This window comes from Nomascus leucogenys, chromosome X (assembly GCF_006542625.1).
Source record: "Nomascus leucogenys isolate Asia chromosome X, Asia_NLE_v1, whole genome shotgun sequence".
NCBI lineage: Eukaryota > Metazoa > Chordata > Mammalia > Primates > Hylobatidae > Nomascus > Nomascus leucogenys.
In genome coordinates this window covers 37,765,500-37,784,632 of record NC_044406.1, presented here as the reverse complement: position 1 = coordinate 37,784,632, position 19,133 = coordinate 37,765,500, and the positions used below count along the sequence as shown (strand labels likewise).

Genomic DNA, 19,133 nt, shown 5'->3' with positions numbered 1-19,133 from the left:
GGGCAGAATGATCCATGTGGTAATGGATTAGAGTTGGAGACATCAATATGAATGCAAATTTACCTTAATATAGATACAGATGATTACATATAGAAATATTCATAGGTAGGGATATGTGTGTATATATATATGTTAGTATACATATGTATAGTTCCTTATCAGCTAAGAGGGCCTAGAAGCAATGATACCTCAAGCACTCAAATCTTGGTTTCTTTTTTGTGAAAAAGGGTCTCACTCCATCACCCAGGATGGAGTGCAGTGGTGCAATAACAATAACTGTTCACTGAAGCCTCAACCTCCCAGGATCAAGGAATCCTCCTACCTCAGCCTCCTGCGTAGCTGGGACTACAGGTGTGCACTACCATGACTGGCTAATTTTTTTAAAAAATTTTTTGTAGATATGGGGTGTCAATATGTTGCCAGGGGTGGTCTTGAAATCCTGGGCTCAAATAATCCTGCTGCCTCGGCCTCCCAAATGATTTTAAAGGACAAAAATAAGAGATAATGAGTGGTGGCTCACACCTGTAATCCCAGCACTTTGGGAGGCTGAGGTGGGCGCATCACAAGGTCAGAAGATCAAGACCAGCCTGGTCAACATGGTGAAACCGAGTCTCTACTAAAAATACAAAATATTAGCTGGGTGAAGTGGCGGGCGCCTGTAATCTCTGCTACTCGAGAGGCTGAGGCAGGAGAATTGCTTGAAACTGGGAGGCGGAGGTTGCAGTGAGCCGAGATCGCACCACTGCACTCCAGCCAGGGCGACAGAGTGAGACTCCGTCTCAAAAAAAAAGAAAGAAGCTAGGGGAAAAAAATGATCAAAATAACCACAAGGCATGTAGAAGGCAGAAAATAATAAAGAGCAGAAATCCATAAAATTTAAAATGGGAAAACAGTAGAGAAAAACATCAATAAAAGCAAATACTGGATCTTTGTAAAGATAAAATTGATAAGCTTCTATCAAGAATCACAAAGAAAAAAAGAGAAGACAAATTAAATATCAGGAATGAAAGGTGATGTCATTCCCCAGATATTAAATATAATGTTCATATTATCTGTAAACACAAAAATTTAACAGCATAGACAAAATGGAACAAGTCCCCCCCAAAACCACAAACTACCGAAACTCACCCAACATGAAATATGTAATCTAAATAATCCTATAACTACTATTGAAAAATTTGATTTATTTTTGAAAAAAATTTTTTTTTTTGAGATGGAGTCTCACTCTGTCACCCAGGCTGGAGGGCAGTGGCACAATCTCAGCTCACTGCAACCTCCACCTCCTGGGTTCAAGCGCTTCTCCTGTCTCAGCCTCCCTGGTAGCTGGGATTACAGGCGTGTGCCACCGCTACCACACCTGGCTAATTTTTGTATTTTCAGTAGACATGGGGTTTTGCCATGTTGGCCAGGCTGGTCTCAAACTCCTGACCTCAGACGATCCTCCCGCCTTGGCCTCCCAAAGTGCTGGGATTACAGGCATGAGCCACCGCGCCTGGCCAAAAGTTTGAAAAGTTAAAAACCTCCCAAAAAAGAAATCCCTGAGCCTAGATGGTTTCATTGGAAAAATTTCCCAGACATTTAAAGAAGAAATAATACTAACTCAAGACAAACTCTTCAGAAAATAGAAAAGGAAGGAGAAGATGGACTTCTAAAAATGCAGAAGAAGGGCCTGGGTAAACTTTCTTGTCTTCAAAAACAATAAAAATATAGGCAAAACAACTAGAACCAACCACCCCTGACAATTATCCAAAGCCATAGAATAAAACTAAAAATCTCTATGAAAGACAAACTATGGAAACTACTGGCATCTGTGACATTTTGACTTGGGGCAATTCTCATTCCCCCTTGTTCCCCAGTTCAGCGTTGTGGTAGCCAACAAACAGCAGCACTGCAGACAATGGAACAATCATACCTCTTTTTGAGCTCCCTTAAAAACACCATCTCCAGGCTGGGCGCAGTGGCTCACGCCTGTAATCCCAGCACTTTGTGAGGCTGAGGTGGGCAGATCACGAGGTCAGGAGATCAAGACCATCCTGGTTAACATGGTGAAACCCCATCTCTACTAAAAATACAAAAAATTAGCCGGGCGTGGTGGTGGGCGCCTGTAGTCCCAGCTACTTGGGAGGCTGAGGCAGGAGAATGGTGTGAACCCGGGAGGCGGAGCTTGCAGTGAGCCGAGATCTCGTCACTGCACTGCAGCCTGGGAGACAGAGCGAGACTCCATCTCAAAAAAAAAAAAAAAAAAAACACCATCTCCAGTGCACAGTCAATATTTTGCAGCACCCTGGAAAGATTTCTATTTCCCAAGTGTGGTGGATATTTGATTTCACTCAAAGCTCTGCTCACTTGGCAGTGGAAGAGCATACTGGAATGGAGAGTAGGGGGCTACCTGCAAGGCATTACTGAAACTATGGGAAAGTGCAGGCAACAACTCAGCAGCCTAAGGCTGAGATTTCAGTTGGGGCAAATAAGAACCTAGACTAGAATTAAAAGGGAATTCTGGGAGAACTAGATGACCATAAGAAACTTTGAAAACCTCTAACATATTCTTGGCAATATAAAAGTCTGGCATGCCCACGAAGGCCCTAAGAAAGGAGAAGGTGCCAATCACTCACTTCTGGTTGACCTTGAGTTCCTAGGCAAGCAGGAAGTAAATCAAAGGTTGTCTTATAAACTGTCTGAAGTTTGATCTCTAACAGAGATCCCTTTGGAAAAGATATCCAGGCAAGGCACTTAGTGAACTCTTCTGACCAATCATGGCTCATCACTAAACAGTACTGGCCCAGGTGTGAACCTTGGGAAACCAGGCTTAAAAATTAAAAATAAATAAATAAAAACAAATCCAACAGGGAGGCCAGGTGTATTGGCTCATGCCTGTAATCCCAGAACTTTGGGAGGCTGAGGCAAGAGGATCTCTTGAGGCCAGGAGTTTGAGACCAGCCTGGACAACATAGCAAGACCCTATCTTCACAAAAATTTTAAAAATTAGCCATTTGGGCCGGGCACGGTGGCTCATGCCTGTAATCCCAGCACTTTGGGAGGCCGAGGCAGGCAGATCACGAGGTCGGAGATGAAGACCATCCTGGCTAACACAGTGAAACCCCATCTCTATTAAAAATACAAAAAATTAGCCGGGCATGGTGGCAGGCACCTGTAGTCCCAGCTACTTGGAGGCTGAGGCAGGAGAATGGCATGAACCCAGGAGGCGGAGCTTGCATTGAGCCGAGATCGCACCACTGCACTCTAGCCTGGGCGACAGAGCGAGACTCCATCTCAAAAAAAAAAAAAAAAATAGCCATGTGGGCCAGGCGTGGGTGGCTCATGCCTGTAATCCCAGCACTTTGGGGCGGGTGGATCATGAGGTCAGGAGATCAAGACTATCCTGGCTAACATGGTAAAACCCTGTCTCTACTAATACACACAAAAAATTAGCTGGGCATGGTGGCACGTGCCTGCGGTCCCAGCTACTCATAAGGCTGCGTATGAGTAGCCTCAGGGGAATCGCTTGAACCCAGGAGGCGGAGGTTGCAGTGAGCCGAGATCGCACCACTGCACTCCAGTCTGGTGACAGAGCAAGGCTCGGTCTCTTAAAAAAAAAAAATTGCCATGTGTTGTGGCATGCACCTATTAGTCCCAGGTACTAGGGAAGCTGAGGTGGGAGGATTGCTTGAGCCCAGGAGTTTGAGGCTGCAGTGAACTAGATCATGCCACTACACTCCTGCCATGGCTCTTTGAAAAAGAAAATCTAGCAGGGAATTCAACAGCCATACACTGCAGGGAATGTAAAATTTGTCCAGGAAAATCACTAAATAATTAGCAACAAGAAAAACAACAACAACCCTTGAGGGGTAGAAGAATCTGATACTAGAGTTCTTTAATATATTATTTAAAATGTCCAGTTTGCACCACAAAATTAAGAGACATGCAAAGAAACAGGAAAGTATGACATGCAGGAAAAAAGGGGACCCAACAAAAACATCCTGGAGGGGGCCTATATTTTGGACTTAGTAGACAAAGCTATTATAAATACAGTTGACCCTTGAACAAAACAGGTTTGAACTGTGCAGGTCCACTTATATGTGGATTGTTTTCAACCAAATATGGATTGAAAATACAGTATTCTGGGATGTGAAACCTGCATATATGGAGGGCTGACATTTTGTATGTATGTGCATTCCTCAGGGCCACCTGTGGAACTTGACTGTGTGGATTTTGGCATACGCAGGAGTCCTGGAACTGATCTCCGCATATACCAAGGGACAAACTGTATATCCAAACTTAGGGAAACTATGCCTAAAAAAATTAAAGGAAAGTGTGACAACAATATCTCACCAAATAGAGACTAGAGATGGAAGTTGTTTTTAAAAAGCAAATTCTAGAGCTTAAAAATATAGTATCTGAAGTGAAAAATTATATTGAGGGGCCCATTAAGAGATTTTAGTGGGAAAAAGAAATAATCAACCAACGAGAAAACAGGTTAATGAAGAAATCAACTTTGAAGAACAGAAATAAAAACGAATTAAAAAAAAAAAGAAAAGAAAGAGGCCGGGTGTGGTGGCTACGCCTGTAATCCCAGCACTATGGGAGGCCAAGGCAGGCAGATCACTTGAGGTCAGGAGTTCGAGATCAGCCTGGCCAACATGGTGAAACCCTGCCTCTACTAAAAATACAAAAATTAGCCGGGTGTGGTGGTGCACATCTGTAATCCCAGCTACTTGGGGGGCTGAGGCACGAGAATTGCTTGAACCTGGGAAGTGGAGGTTGCAGTGAGCCAAGATCACATGACTACACACCAACCTGGGTAACAAAGTGAGACTCTGTCTCATAAATAAATTCACAAAATGAGACTCTGTCTCATAAATAGATAGATAAAATAAAAAATTAAAAAATTAAAAAAAGTGAAAGAGCCTCACAGACCTGTTGGACACCATCAAGCATGACAAATATGCATAATAGGAGTTCCAAAAATAGAAAAGGGCAGAAAAAATATCAGAATAAATAATAACTCCAAATTTCCAAAACTGAATGACAAATATTAATTTACACATTCAAGAAGCTCAGTTAACTATAACTAAAGTAAATGTAATGAGATCCATACCTAGACACTCATAATCAAATTGATGAAAATCAAAGACAAAAAGAAAATCTTTAAAGAAGATAAAAAATAGACTTGTCATGTATAAGGGACTTCAATAAAATTAAGAGCTGACTTCTCATCGGAAACCATACAGGCCAAAAGACAATGGGATGACACCGTCAAAGTGTTGAAAGAGTAAGACTATCAAAGAAGAATTCACCTAAATCTTTCAAAAATGAAGGAGACTCGGCCAGGCGCAGTGGCTCACACCTGTAATCTCAGTACTTTGGGAGGCTGAAGCAGGCAGATCACTTGAGGTCAGGAGTTCGAGACCAGCCTGGCCAACACGCTGGTACCCTGTTTCTACTAAAAATACAAAAATTAGCCAGGCATAGTGACAGGCGCCTGTAATCCCAGCTACTTGGGAGGCTGAGGCAGGAGAATCACTTGAACCCGGGAGGTGGAGGTTGCAGTGAGCCGAGATCGCGCCAGCCTGGGCAACAAAACGAGACTCCATCTCCATAAAAAAAAAAAAAAAGAAGGAGATCCACACACAACACTGTGCTATAAACTCCTTGAAGAGGGTGACCTTCTCATAGTAATAGATATCATGCTCGGCATGCAGTTGGAGATTGTTATGTTTTAAGAAAATGAGTAACAGTTTTCTATAGGTGAATTTTAATCTATAGAAAAAGAAATGTGTCTTGTGAAAAGTATGTAATAGAGTTAAGGGCACCAAACTGTGCACTGTCTTTTGGGAGCCAACTGTTCAGTTGTGAGAGTTCAAAGGCGGACAAAAGCTAGTCTATATACCAGGGGAGAAGTGGATAAGGTACATACAACTGAGATTTGGAAATAACCAGTTATAACAGTAAAGTAGCCATGCCTCTAGATTTACTCTTTTGTTTACCTATTCTTTATTTCAGAGACCTAATGTTAAGTATCAAAAGCAAAATATTTGTTGTGAAAAAGATTTGAAAAATGGAACATGACTAACTCTTGGGAACATGCAAAAGGAACTTTATGCTTTCAATGCTCATTCTAATAACTAGTTCTTCTTGATGACTGGAATACAAAGAATACTAAAAAATCTGAATTTCCATTGAACCAAGCATTTTTAGAATAAGACCTTTCCTAAATAATCCCAGCACTTTGGGAGGCTGATGTGGGCAGATCACTTGAGCTCAGAAGCTGTAGACCAGCGTGGGCAACATAAGGAGACCCTATGTCTATTTAAAAAAAAAATTAGCTGGGCATGGTAGTGTGCACCTGTAGTCCCAGCTACTTGGGAGGCTGAGGTGGGAGGATCACTTGAGCCCAGGAGGTCGAGGCTGCAGTGAGCTGTGATGGCACCACTACACTTCAGCCTGAGGGACAGAGTGAGACCCTATCTCAAAAACAAAACAAATGGAATCTTTATTTTTTTACATTATTTCCCAAAATCCTAGAAAGTCTAAATCTAAATGGTTTTGATTTATTTTACAAGAATGATTTTGCCTTTCAAATTTTTAGGTGTCTTATTGCATAAAATAAAACTTTATTGGCCAGGTGCGGTGGCTCACGCTTGTAATCCCAGCACTTTGGGAGGCCGAGGCGGGCGGATCACGAGGTCAGGAGATCGAGACCACGGTGAAACCCCGTCTCTACCAGAAATACCAAAAAAATTAGCCGGGCATGGTGGCAGGCACCCGTAGTCCCAGCTACTCGGAGAGGCTGAGGCAGGAGAATGGCGTGAACCCGGGAGGCGGAGCTTGCAGTGAGCGGAGATCGCGCCACTGCACTCCAGCCTGGGCAACAGAGCGAGACTCCACCTCAAAAATAAAGTAAAATAAAATAAAATAAAACTTTATTAATAGACTTATTAAGCAAAATAATTTTTTTTTTCAATTTTGTACTTTTCAGTATTTTTTCTATCAACTTTATGGCTGAAAAGGAAGCTTCAATAAAGAGAAGAGTTTTAAATAGCTAGCTATTTTAGAGTTCCTATTAAAATAGGATTCTACTTGTTGTATATAATTAAAGAAATTTAACCTGGGCCAGAATAGAAGGTATTAAGAATACCAGATGTGGCCGGGCGCGGTGGCTCACGCTTGTAATCCCAGCACTTTGGGAGGCCGAGGCGGGCGGATCACGAGGTCAGGAGATCGAGACCACAGTGAAACCCCGTCTCTACTAAAAATACAAAAAAAAAATTAGCCGGGTGTGGTGGCGGGCGCCTGTAGTCCCAGCTACTCGGAGAGGCTGAGGCAGGAGAATGGCGTGAACCCGGGAGGCGGAGCTTGCAGTGAGCCGAGATTACGCCACGGCACTCCAGCCTGGGCGACAGAGCGAGACTCCGTCTCAAAAAAAAAAAAAAAAAAAAAAAAAAAAAAAAAAAAAAAGAATACCAGATGTTTCTGTGATCTGGAAGCTGTCACAGCAGTGACACACTTGAATTGGAAATCACCAAAATTTCCTTCTTATTTTCTACTCACCAAACGAAACACAGGCACGCTTTTTCATACCTTATAAGTTGAATTGTACCAGGCCCTTTAACAGCCTTTGATCCAATTTAAGCTAGTCCTTTATGTCCTTGTTTTTTAAAAACAAATTCCATAAATGAAAAAAAAATAAAAATAGAAACACTTCTAATAAAAAACTGGAAATTCATTGCTAACTGACCTAACTTACAAGAAATATTAAAGTGAGTCCTTTAGGATGAAATAAAAGAATGCTAGATAGTTACTCAAATCTACATGAAAAAATAAAGCACACTGCTGAAGAGAACTACATATGTAAATATAAATGTATAAATGTACTTTGTATTTATAACTCAACTTTTCCTATCTGATTTCAAAGTCAACTGCATAAAGCAATAACTATAAAATTGTGTCAAAGAGCTTATAACATGTAAAGATGTAATGTGTATAACAATAATAGTACAAAGAAGTTGTGAGGGAATATGTGTGTGTATGTATCACACACATATATATTAGAGAAATGTTTTGTGTACCATTGAAGTTAATTTAGTATTAAACTGAACTAGAGGCCAGGCGAGGTGGCTCACACCTGTAATCCAGCATTTTGGGAGGCCAAGGCAGGTGGATCACCTGAGGTTAGGAGTTTGAGACCAGTCTGGCCAACATGGTGAAACCCCATCTCTACTAAAAATACAAAAAAATTAGCCGGGCATGGTGACGCACACCTGTAATCCCAGCTACTCAGGTAGCTGAGGCAGGAGAATCGGTTGAACCCAGAGGCAGAGGTTGCAGTGAGCTGAGATCGCGCCACTGAACTGCAGCCTGGGCGACAGAGCAAGACCCCATCTTAAAAAAAACCAACCAACCAACCAACCAACCAAACAAAAAAACATGACTGGGTGTGGTGGCTCACGCCTGTAATCCCAATACTTTGGGAAGCTGAGGTGGGTGGATCACCTGAGGTCAGGAGTTCGAGACCAGCCTGGCTAACATGGTGAAACCCTGTCTCTATTAAAAATACAAAAATTAGCTGCGCATGGTGGCAGGTACCTGTAATCCCAGCTACTCAGGAGGCTGAGGAAGGAGAATCGCTTGAACCTGGGAGGCGGAGGTTGCAGTGAGCCAAGGTCACACCATTGCACTCCAGCCTGGGCGACAAGAGCAAAACTTCATCTCAAAACAAACAAAAAACACACAAAAAAACTGAACTAGATTGCTTTTAAATTAAGAGGCTCATTGTGGCTACCACAAGAAAATAACTGAAAAATGTAAGAAAATAATAATATAGGGCCAGGTACTTTGGCTCACACCTGTTAATACCAGCAATTTGGGAGGCTGGGTAGGAGGATTGCTTAAGCCCAGGAGCTTGAGGCCAGCCTGGACAATACAGTGAGAGCCTGTATTTAAAAAAAAATTTTTTTTTTTAATTAGTTGGGCATGGTAGCATGCGCCTATGGTCCCAGCTACTCAGGAGGCTGATGTGGGAGGATAACTTGAGCCCGGGAGTTTGAGGTCATAGTGAGCTATGATCGCACCACTGCAATCCAGCCTGGGTGACAGGGCGAGACTCTGTCTCAAAAAAGAAGAAAAATGAAAAGTATAGTATAATAGGCCGGGCATGGTGGCTCACTCCTGTAATTCCAGCACTCTGGGAGGCTGAGGTAGGCGGATCACCTGAAGTCAGGAGTTTGAGGCCAACCTGGCCGATGTGGCAAAACCCCGTCTCTACTAAAAATACAAAAATTAGCCAGGTATGGTGGTATGCACCTGTAGTCCCAACTACTTGGGAGGCTGAGCAGAAGAATCACTTGAACCCGGGAGATGGAGGTTGCAGTCAGCAGAGATTGCACCACTGCACTCTAGCCTGGGTGACAGAGTGAGACTCTGTCTCAAAAAAAAAAGTATAGTATAATAATAATAATATATATATATAAAAAGACACAATAGAATTTAAATGCTACACTGGAAAATATCTATTTAACATAAAAGAAGGCAGGAATAAGGAGAGTCAGAGGATGAGGAAAAAAAGAAAAAAATCGAAGATATATAGAAAACAAAGATAACAAAATGACAGGCATAAATCCTACCTTACATTAAATGGAAATGATTTAAATGCCCCAATCAAAAGACAGAGATTGACAGAATAAAAAACATGATTTAACTATATATGATAACAATAAACACAATTCTGATTTAAAGACAGAAATACATTCAAAGTAAAAGAATATAAAAAGATATGGCATGCAAGCAGTAACCAAAAGAAAGCTGGATTGGTTGTACTAATATCAGAAATAATCTCTCCTCTAGCCATTCAAAATGCCAAAAGGAATGAAGGCTAAGTGGAAGAAGATGGCCCCCTCTCCTGCTATTGTGAGGAAGCAGGAGGCGAAGAAGGTGATGAGTCCCGTTTGAGAAAAGGCCTAAGAATTTTGGCACTGGACAGGACATCCAGCCCTAAAGGGACCTCACCCACTTTGTCAAATGGCCCTGCTATATCAGGTTGCAGCGGCAAGGAGCTATCTATCTTCTATAAGCGGCTGAAAGTGCCTCCTGCAAATAACCAATTTACCTAGGCTTTGGACTGCCAAATGGCTACACAACTGCTTAAGCTGGCCTATAAGGACAGACCAGAGACAAAGCAAGAAGATCATTGGCCCAGACTGAGAAGAAAGTTGCCAGAGGGATGTCTCCACTAAGGCCTTTGAGCAGGGATTAACGCTGTCACCACCTTGGTGGAGAACAAGAAAGCTCAGCTGGTGGTGACTGCATGTGACAATGGATCTCATAGAGCTAGCTGTCTTCCTGCCTGCCCTGCATCATAAAATACAAAGGGAAGAGAAGATTGGGATATTTAGTCCACAGGAAGACTTGCACCACTGTCGCCTTCACACAGATTAACTTGGCAGACAAAAGAGCTTTGGCTAAGCTGGTGGAAGCCACCAGAACCAATGACAATGACAGACAGGATGAGATCCACTGTCACTAGGGAGGCAATATCCTGAGTCCAAAATCTCTGGCTCTCATTGCCAAGCTGGAAAAGGCGAAGGCTTAAGAACTTCCCACTAGCCGGGCGCGGTGGCTCACGCCTGTAATCCCAGCACTTTGGGAGGCCGAGGCGGGCGGATCACCTGAGGTCAGGAGTTTGAGACCAGCCTGACCAACATAGAGAAACCCCATCTCTACTAAAAATACAAAATTAGCTGGGTGTGGTGGCACATGCCTGTAATCCCAGCTACTAGGGAGGCTGAGGCAGGAGAATCGCTTGAACCTGGGAGGCGGAGGTTGCAGTGAGCTGATACGGCGTCATTGCACTCCAGCCTGGGCAACAAGAGCGAAACTCTGTCTAAAAAAAAAAAAAAATCTTCCCATTAAGCTGGGTTAAATGTAGACTTTTCAGTTTTCTGGACAAATAATAATAATAATTCTCCTTCAGCCAAAGAAAATGAAATATAAATTAAGAAGACATAACAATTATAAACATATGTGCAACTGTGTTCTAAAATACACAAAGCAAAATTGACAGAATTGAGGGGAGAAATTCAACAATGGTTGGAGACTTCTTTTTTTTTTTTTTTTTGAGATGGAGTCTCACTCTGTCGCCCAGGCTGGAGTGCTCTGTCGCCCAGGCTGGAGTGCAGTGGCAAGATCTTGGCTCACTGCAAGCTCTGCCTCCTGGGTTCACGCCATTCTCCTGCCTCAGCCTCCTGAGTAGCTGGGACTACAGGCACCTGCCACCACACTGGGCTAATTTTTTGTATTTTTAGTATAGATGGGGTTTCACCCTGTCAGCCAGGAGGGTCTCGATCTCCTGACCTTGTGATCCGCCCACCTCGGCCTCCCAAAGTGCTGGGATTACAGGCATGAGCCACCGCGCCCTGCCAGTTGCAGACTTCTATAACCCACTTTTAATAACTGATAGAACTAGGCAGATGATCAACAGAGAAATAGAAGACTTCAACAGCTCTCTAAACCAACGAGGCCTAACAGACATATATGGAACATTCCACCCAACAACAGCAGAATACATACTTTTCTTTAGCATACATGAGTTCAAGACCAGCCTGGGCAACATAAGGAGACCTTGTCTCTAAAACAAATGGAAAAAAAATAGCAGGACATTGTGGCATGTGCCTGTAGTCTCAGCTACTTGGGAGTCTGAGGCAGAAAGATCACTTGAGTGAGACCAGGAGGTTGAGGCTGCAGTGAACGATGATCATGCCACTACACTCAACCCTGGACAACAGAGTGAGACCCTGTCTCAAAATAATAATAATAATAATAATAATAATAAGCACAAGACTTATACACTAAAAACTAAAAATGATTGTTGAAAGAAATTTAAAGACAACCTGGCTGGGCGTGGTGGCTCATGACTGTAAACCCAGCACTTTGGGAGGCTGAGGTGGGTGGATCACATGAGGCCAGGAGTTCAAGACCAGCCTGGCCAACATGGCAAAACCCTGTCTCTACTAAAAATAGAAAAATTAGCCAGGTGTGGTGGTGCACGTCTGTAATCCCAGCTACTCAGGAGGCTGAGGCATGAGAATTGTTTAAACCCAGGAGGCAGAGGTTGCAGTAAGCTGAGATCATGCCACTGCACTCCAGCCTGGGTGACAGAGAGAGACTCTGTTTCAAAAACAAAAAAAAAGAAAGAAAGAAAGAAAGAAATTTAAAGACAATCTAAATAAACAGAAAGACATCCCATGTTCACAGATTGGAAGACAACATTTTAAAGATAACAATACTCCCCAAATTGATATATAGAGTCAATACTTTATCTAAATTCCAACTTTTTTTTTCAGAAATTGATAAGCTGATTCTAAAATTTATATGAAAATTCAAATTACCCAGAATAGTCAAAACAATCATGAAAGAGAAGAACAAATTTAGAGAACTCAATTTACAATTTCAAAACACATGATAAGCTATAGGAATCAAGACAGTATGGGATTGGCATAAGGACAGACACAGAGATCAACGGAATAGAATTAAGATTACAAAAATATATCTATCCATTTATGGTCAGTTGATTTTCAATAAGGGTACCAAGACAACTCGATAGCGGAAAAATAGTCTTTTCAACAAAAAGTGCTAGGACAAGGAGATATCCACATACCAAAAAAAAAAAAAAAAAAAGAATCTGGATCTTTAACTCACACCATATGCACAAATTAACTCACAATGGATCAAAGAACTAAATGTAGCCAGGCGCAGTGGCTCAGGCCTGTAATCCCAGCACTTTGGGAGGCTGAAGCAGGTGAAACACCTGAGGTCAGGAGTTCGAGATCAGCCTGGCCAACATGGCGAAACCTTGTCTTTACTAAAAATATAAGAATTAGCCAGGCGTGATGGCGTGCACCTGTAGTCCCAGCTACTTAGGAGGCTGAGGCAGGAGAATCGTTTGAACCTGGGAGGTGGAGGTTACGGTGAGCTGAGATTGCGCCACGGCACTCCAGCCTGGGTGACAGTGTGAGACTCTGTCTCAAAAAAAAAAAAAGAACTAAATGTAAGAGATTCACTATAAAACTCCTAGAAGAAAATATAGGAATAGGCTGGGTGCGGTGGCTCATGCCTGTAATCCCAGCACTTTGAGAGGCCAAGGTGGGCGGATCACCTGAGGTCAGGAGTTTGAGACCAGCCTGGCCAACATGGTGAAACCCCGTCTCTACTAAAAATAAAAAATTAGTGGGGTGTGGTGGCACACGCCTGTGTCCCAGCTACTCAGGAGGCTAAGGCAGGAGAATCGCTTGAACCTGGGAGGCAGAGGTTGCAGTGAGCCGAGATCGCACCACTGCACTCCAGCCTAGGAGACAGAGTGAGACTCTATCTCAAAACAAAACAAAACAAACAAACAAACAAAAGAAATTATAGGAATAAATCTTTGTGATCTTAAGTTAGGCAATAGATTTTTTTCTTTTTTCTCTTTCTTTTCAATTACTATAGAGTCAATGGTGAGCCAACGGAATTTTAGATATGACAGTAAAAGCACAAGTAACAAAAGAAAAGAAACAGATTAGATTTTAAAACCATTAAAAACTTTTTGTGCTTCAAAAGACACTATCAAGAAAGTGAAAAGACAATCTAAGAATAGGAGATAATATTTGCAAAATCATATCCAGTAAGGCTCTAGTCCTTACTCACAACTCAACAATTTCTCTACATTCTCTCCAACACTTGTTACTGTCTTAAAAAAATTTTTTTTCTTTTTTTCACCTCATATGTCCTATGTCCTTGGGAATTGCCTTTTTAAATTTCAGCCATTTTAAGTGGGTGTAAAGTTGTATCTCATTGTGCCTTTGATTTACATTTCCTTAATAACTAATGTTATAGAACATCTTTTCATGTATTTATCAGTCATTCACATGTCTTCTTTAGAAAAATGCCTATTTGAATCTTTTACCCATTTTAAAATTGGATTTTTGAATCTTTTATCGTTGAGTTGTTGAACCCTCATGCCCTGCTGGTGGGACTGTAAAATGGTGCAGCTATTTTGGAAAAAAAGTCCGGTAATTCCTCAAAAGATAAAACATAGAGTTCCCATGTCATCCAGCAATTCCACTCCTACATATCTATCCAAGAGAAACAAAAACATATGTCCACATAAAAATTTGAACACAACTGTTCATAGCAGCATTATTCATAATAGCAAAAAAATAGAAAACAACACAAATGTCTAATCACTGATGAATGAATAAAATGTGGCATATCCATACAATGGAGTATTATTTGGCAACAAAAAGAAATGAAGTACCAACACATGTTACAACACAGTTAAACTTTGTAAATACTATGCTAAGTGAAAAAAGTCACAAAAGACCACATAATGTATGATTCCATTTACATGAACTGTCCAGAGTAGGCAAATCTTATTTTATTTTATTTATTTTATTTTATTTTTTTGAGACAGGTCTTGCTCTGTTGCCCAGGCTGGAGTGTAATGGCGTGAATATGGATCACTGCAGCCTCAACTTCCTAGGCTCAAGCAATCCTCCTGCTTCAGCCTTCTGAGTAGCTGGAACTACAGGTGTGCGCCACCATGCCTAGCTAATTTTATAGAGATGGGGTCTCACTTTGTTGCCCAGGCTGGTCTCAAACTCCTGGGCTCAAGCAATCCTCCTGCCTTGGCCTCCCAAAAAAAGAGCAGGCAAATCTATAGAGACAAAAAATACTTTAGTGATTGATGAGGCTGAAGGATGGGGGAAGCGGGAATAAATTGGGGGGCTACTACTCATAGAAAAGGGGTTTCTTGTTGAGGTGATGAAAGTGTTCTAATGGACAAACATACATTTTAATATTATGCAGCAATAAAAAACAAAGTACTGATACATGTTATAAAATGTTTGACTCCCAAAAACCTTATAAGTAAAAGAAGCCAGTCACAAAACCACATATTATTGTGTAACTGTATTGATACAAAATGTTTCGGCATAGGCAAATCTATAGAAACAGAAAGCAGATTTGTGGTTGCCTGGGGCCTGTGGTTGGGGGTTTGGGGTAGAGGAGCTACAATGAGGGATGACTATGAATATGTACATGTTTCTTTGTGGAATGTTGAAAACATTCCAAAATCAAATTGTGGTAATAGCTGCACAAGTCTGTAAATTGTATAAGTTAAATGAGTGAACATTATGATATGTGAAATATCTCAATAAAACTGTAATTTTTTAAAAAAATTAAAAGTAAAGAAGCAAAAGAAATATTTACTTTCCAACTCATTTATACGGCAGCTTTTCCCTGATATCAAACCAGAAAAAGATAGTATCAAAATTTTCAAAATGTAAAACAAAAAGATGAAAACTGTAAACCAACATACTTATTGAACTTAAATTAATAAAGGGCATCTACAAAAACTTACAGTTAACATTACAATTTATGGCAAAAGACAGAAGGCTTGGCCGGGCGTGGTGGCTCACGCTTGTAATCCCAGCACTTTGGGAGGCCGAGGCGGGCGGATCACGAGGTCAGGAGATCGAGACCACGGTGAAACCCCGTCTCTACTAAAAATACAAAAAAAAAAAAAATTAGTCGGGCGTGGTGGCGGGCACCTGTAGTCCCAGCTACTTGGAGAGGCTGAGGCAGGAGAATGGCGTGAACCCAGGAGGCGGAGCTTGCAGTGAGCCGAGATCGCGCCACTGCACTCCAACCTGGGCAACAGAGCAAGACTCCGTCTCAAAAAAAAAAAGACAGAAGGCTTTCTCCTTGGAAGAACAAGGCAAGGATGTCCAATATAAAGTTTTAGCTAGTACAATAATAAGAAGAAATAAAAGGCATATAGATTAAAAAGGGAGAAACAAAAAAGTCTGTATTCGCAGATGACATAATTGCTCACTCAAAAAATCCCAAAGAATCTATAAGAAAACTTCTAGAACAAACATGTTTAGCAAAATCTTCAGATGTAAGGTTGATATACAAAAATTAATCATATTTCTCTACCAATGTATGATTGGAAACCCTGTAGAAATAAAATAAATCCTTAGGTATAAATAAATCAAAACACATACAGAATCTGTAAGCTGAAAACTATAAAAAGCAGATAAAACATATCTAAGAAGACCTGGAGAAATAAACTGTACACCAAACCCCCATGACATGCAATTTGCCTACATAACAAACCTGCATATGTACCCGAGCCTAAAATAAAAGTTAAAAAAAAAGACAAAAAAAGGAGAGATAGCCTATGTTTATTGACTGGAAGACTCCGCACAGTAAAAATGTCAATTCTCCCCAAAATTGATATATAGATTTAACATAATTCCAATAAAAATCACAGCAGGATTTTTTTAGATATAGTCAAGCTGATTCTAAAATTTATATGAAAAGGAAGAGGAAGTAGAGTAGCTAAAACAGTTTTGAAAAAAAACAAAGTTTCAGGAAACATAATACCTAATTTTAACAATAATAATTTTAAAAGTTGCTATAAAACTACAATAATCAAAATAGTATGGTATTGGTGAAAGGACAGACACATAGATTAATTGGAACAGAATAAAGAGTCCAGAAAGAGATTGACACATATATGGCTAATTGATTTTTCAAAAAGGTACAAAAGCTATTCAATGGAGAAAGGACGGTCTTTTCCACAAATGGTAATGTAATAATTGAATATCAATATGCAAAAAAGAACCTCACCCAAAACCTCACACCTTATACAAAAAGTAATTCCAAATGTGTCATAAATCTAAATGTAAACATAAAACTATTAAACTTTTAGGAGAAAACATAGAGGAAAATCTTTGTGACCTGTGTTTAGCCAGAGTTCTTAAATATTACACCAAAATCACAATTTTTAAAAAAAATTTGATAAAGTATACTTTATTAAATCATAAACTTTCACTCTGCCAATGACACTGTTAAGAGAATGAAAAGACAAGCTATAGACTTGAATAATATATTTGTAAATCACATGTCCTACAAAGGATTTTTATCAAAAATATAGAAAAAACTCTCAAAAATCAACCATATGAAAACCAACAACCTAATTTTCTAAAATGACAAAAATTGTTGCCTTTGGGATAAATTGAGTAAAGGATACATAGGTACATAGGATCCCTCTGTATTATTTAACTGCATGTAAATTGACAATTATCTCAATGAAAATTTCAATTAAAAATAAAACAGGATACAAAACAATAGCAAAAGACTTGAACAAACACTTTACCACAGAGGATATACAGATCACAAGAAAGTGCAAGAAAAAAATGCTCAACATCACTAACCATTAGGGGAATGAAAATTATAATAAAATAACCACTTTATATCATCAAATACCTATTGGATTGGCTAAAAAAAGAATACTAGTAATACCAAGTGCTGAAGAGCATCAGAAAAACTGGAAGTCTCGCACATTGCTGACAAAATGTAAAATGATACAGCTGCTTGGGAAAATGGCTTGTTAGTTTTTAAAAAATGTTAAATATGCATACCATATGATGCAGCAATCTCATTTCTGGGTATTTCATCCAAGTGATCTGAAAACTTATGTTCACCCAAAAAGCTGTATGTGACTATTTACGGGAGCTTTATTTGTAAAACCCCAAACTAGAAACAACCCAAATGTCCTCCAACCGGTGAATGGATAAACAAACTGTGGTACATCCATTATAACACAAAATAAGTTGAGGAATCCCAAAGACAGTCTCCAGAGACATGTTTTTACCATGAGATCATACTTCTCTGGCCATGCTTACTTGGAAACAGGTGGACACCTGACTGTAGAACAGCCCAACTATAAGCCAGGCAATGGGCTCTAACCCATTTCTTGGCATGAAAAAGATGAGCAGGGACAGTCAAATTTTCTGTCCCTGGAATCTAACAAAGATCAGTTAAATAAGGACCTGAAAGTGAAAGAATGCTTTGGGATCACGAGTAACCAATGTTATCTGACAGCCAGTTTTGGGAAAGCAGAAACTATGCATAAAACGAAGCCATTTGGGAATGAAACAGAATAAAATATAGCTATTAGTGATACTACATCAGACCGAAGGTTCATGTACTTCTGCTATTAAATCCCCAGAGCTGCCTTCAATCTAAGTCTACCCCTTAATTCTGTCTTTACAAGATCATCCAAGTACAGTTCCTGTTCTTGGGTTCTGTATTAGTTGTCTATTGTTGTTGTAACTAATTACCACAAACTTAGTGGCTTCAAACAACACAAATTGATCTTATAGTTCTCTAGGTTACAAGCCTAACATGGGCCTCACTGGCCTAAAATCAAGGTGTTGCCAGGGCTGTGTTCCTTCTGAAGGCTATGAGAGAGATCTGTTCCCTGGCCTTTCCAGCTTCCAGAAGTTGCCTCCATTCCTTGGTCTGTGGCACTCTTCCTCCATCTTCAAAGCCAGCAATGTTGCACCTTTCTGACACTGTTTCCCTTTTCTCTGACTCTTCTGTGTTTCTTCTCTTCTACTTTTAAAGATCCTAGTGATTACACTGGACCCACCTGGATAATCCAGGATAATCTCCCTATCTTAGAGTCAGCAGATTAGCAACTTTAATCCCATCTGCAAGCTTAATTCTGCTTTGCCATATATCCTACCATGGTCACAAGTTTCAGGGATTTGCACATGGACGTTTTGCGGGGGAATTATTCTGCCTACGACAAGTTCTACTGGGATTTCACATATGTCCTTACAATACATCCTTAACCCCCACCTTGACTATGCACATATAACCAAAGAGGCCTGACCTGATTAACAATTTCTATATTAGTTAAGTAGAGATTGATGCTGTTATTTTTCAAAGTCAAAGAAGTATATTTTACTAATATTCTTATAACTAATAAACAAAGATCTCTTCAGATAAGAGCATGAATGTATATATATGTACATATTTCTTTTTATGAGACGGAGTTTCATTCTTGAGTGTGTGTGTACATATATATATATATGTATATGTTTCTTTTTTTGAGACGGAGTTTCATTCTTGTTGCACAGGCTGGAGTGCAGTGGCGCGATCTTGGCTCACTGCAACCTCCATCTCCCGGGTTCAAGCAATTCTCCTGCCTCAGCCTCCCAGGTAGCTGGGATTACAGGCATGTGCCACCACACCCAGCTAATTTTGTATTTTTAGTAGAGACGGGGTTTCACCATGTTGGTCAGGTT

At 40.5% G+C, this 19,133-nt stretch overlaps 1 protein-coding gene across 1 annotated transcript in view; it reads right to left on the bottom strand.

Annotated features, from left to right (window-relative positions):
• WNK3 (WNK lysine deficient protein kinase 3) overlaps nucleotides 1-19,133 on the bottom strand; it is a 159,036-nt gene that overhangs the window by 13,033 nt on the left and 126,870 nt on the right. The gene's annotated exons all lie outside the window — the stretch shown is intronic.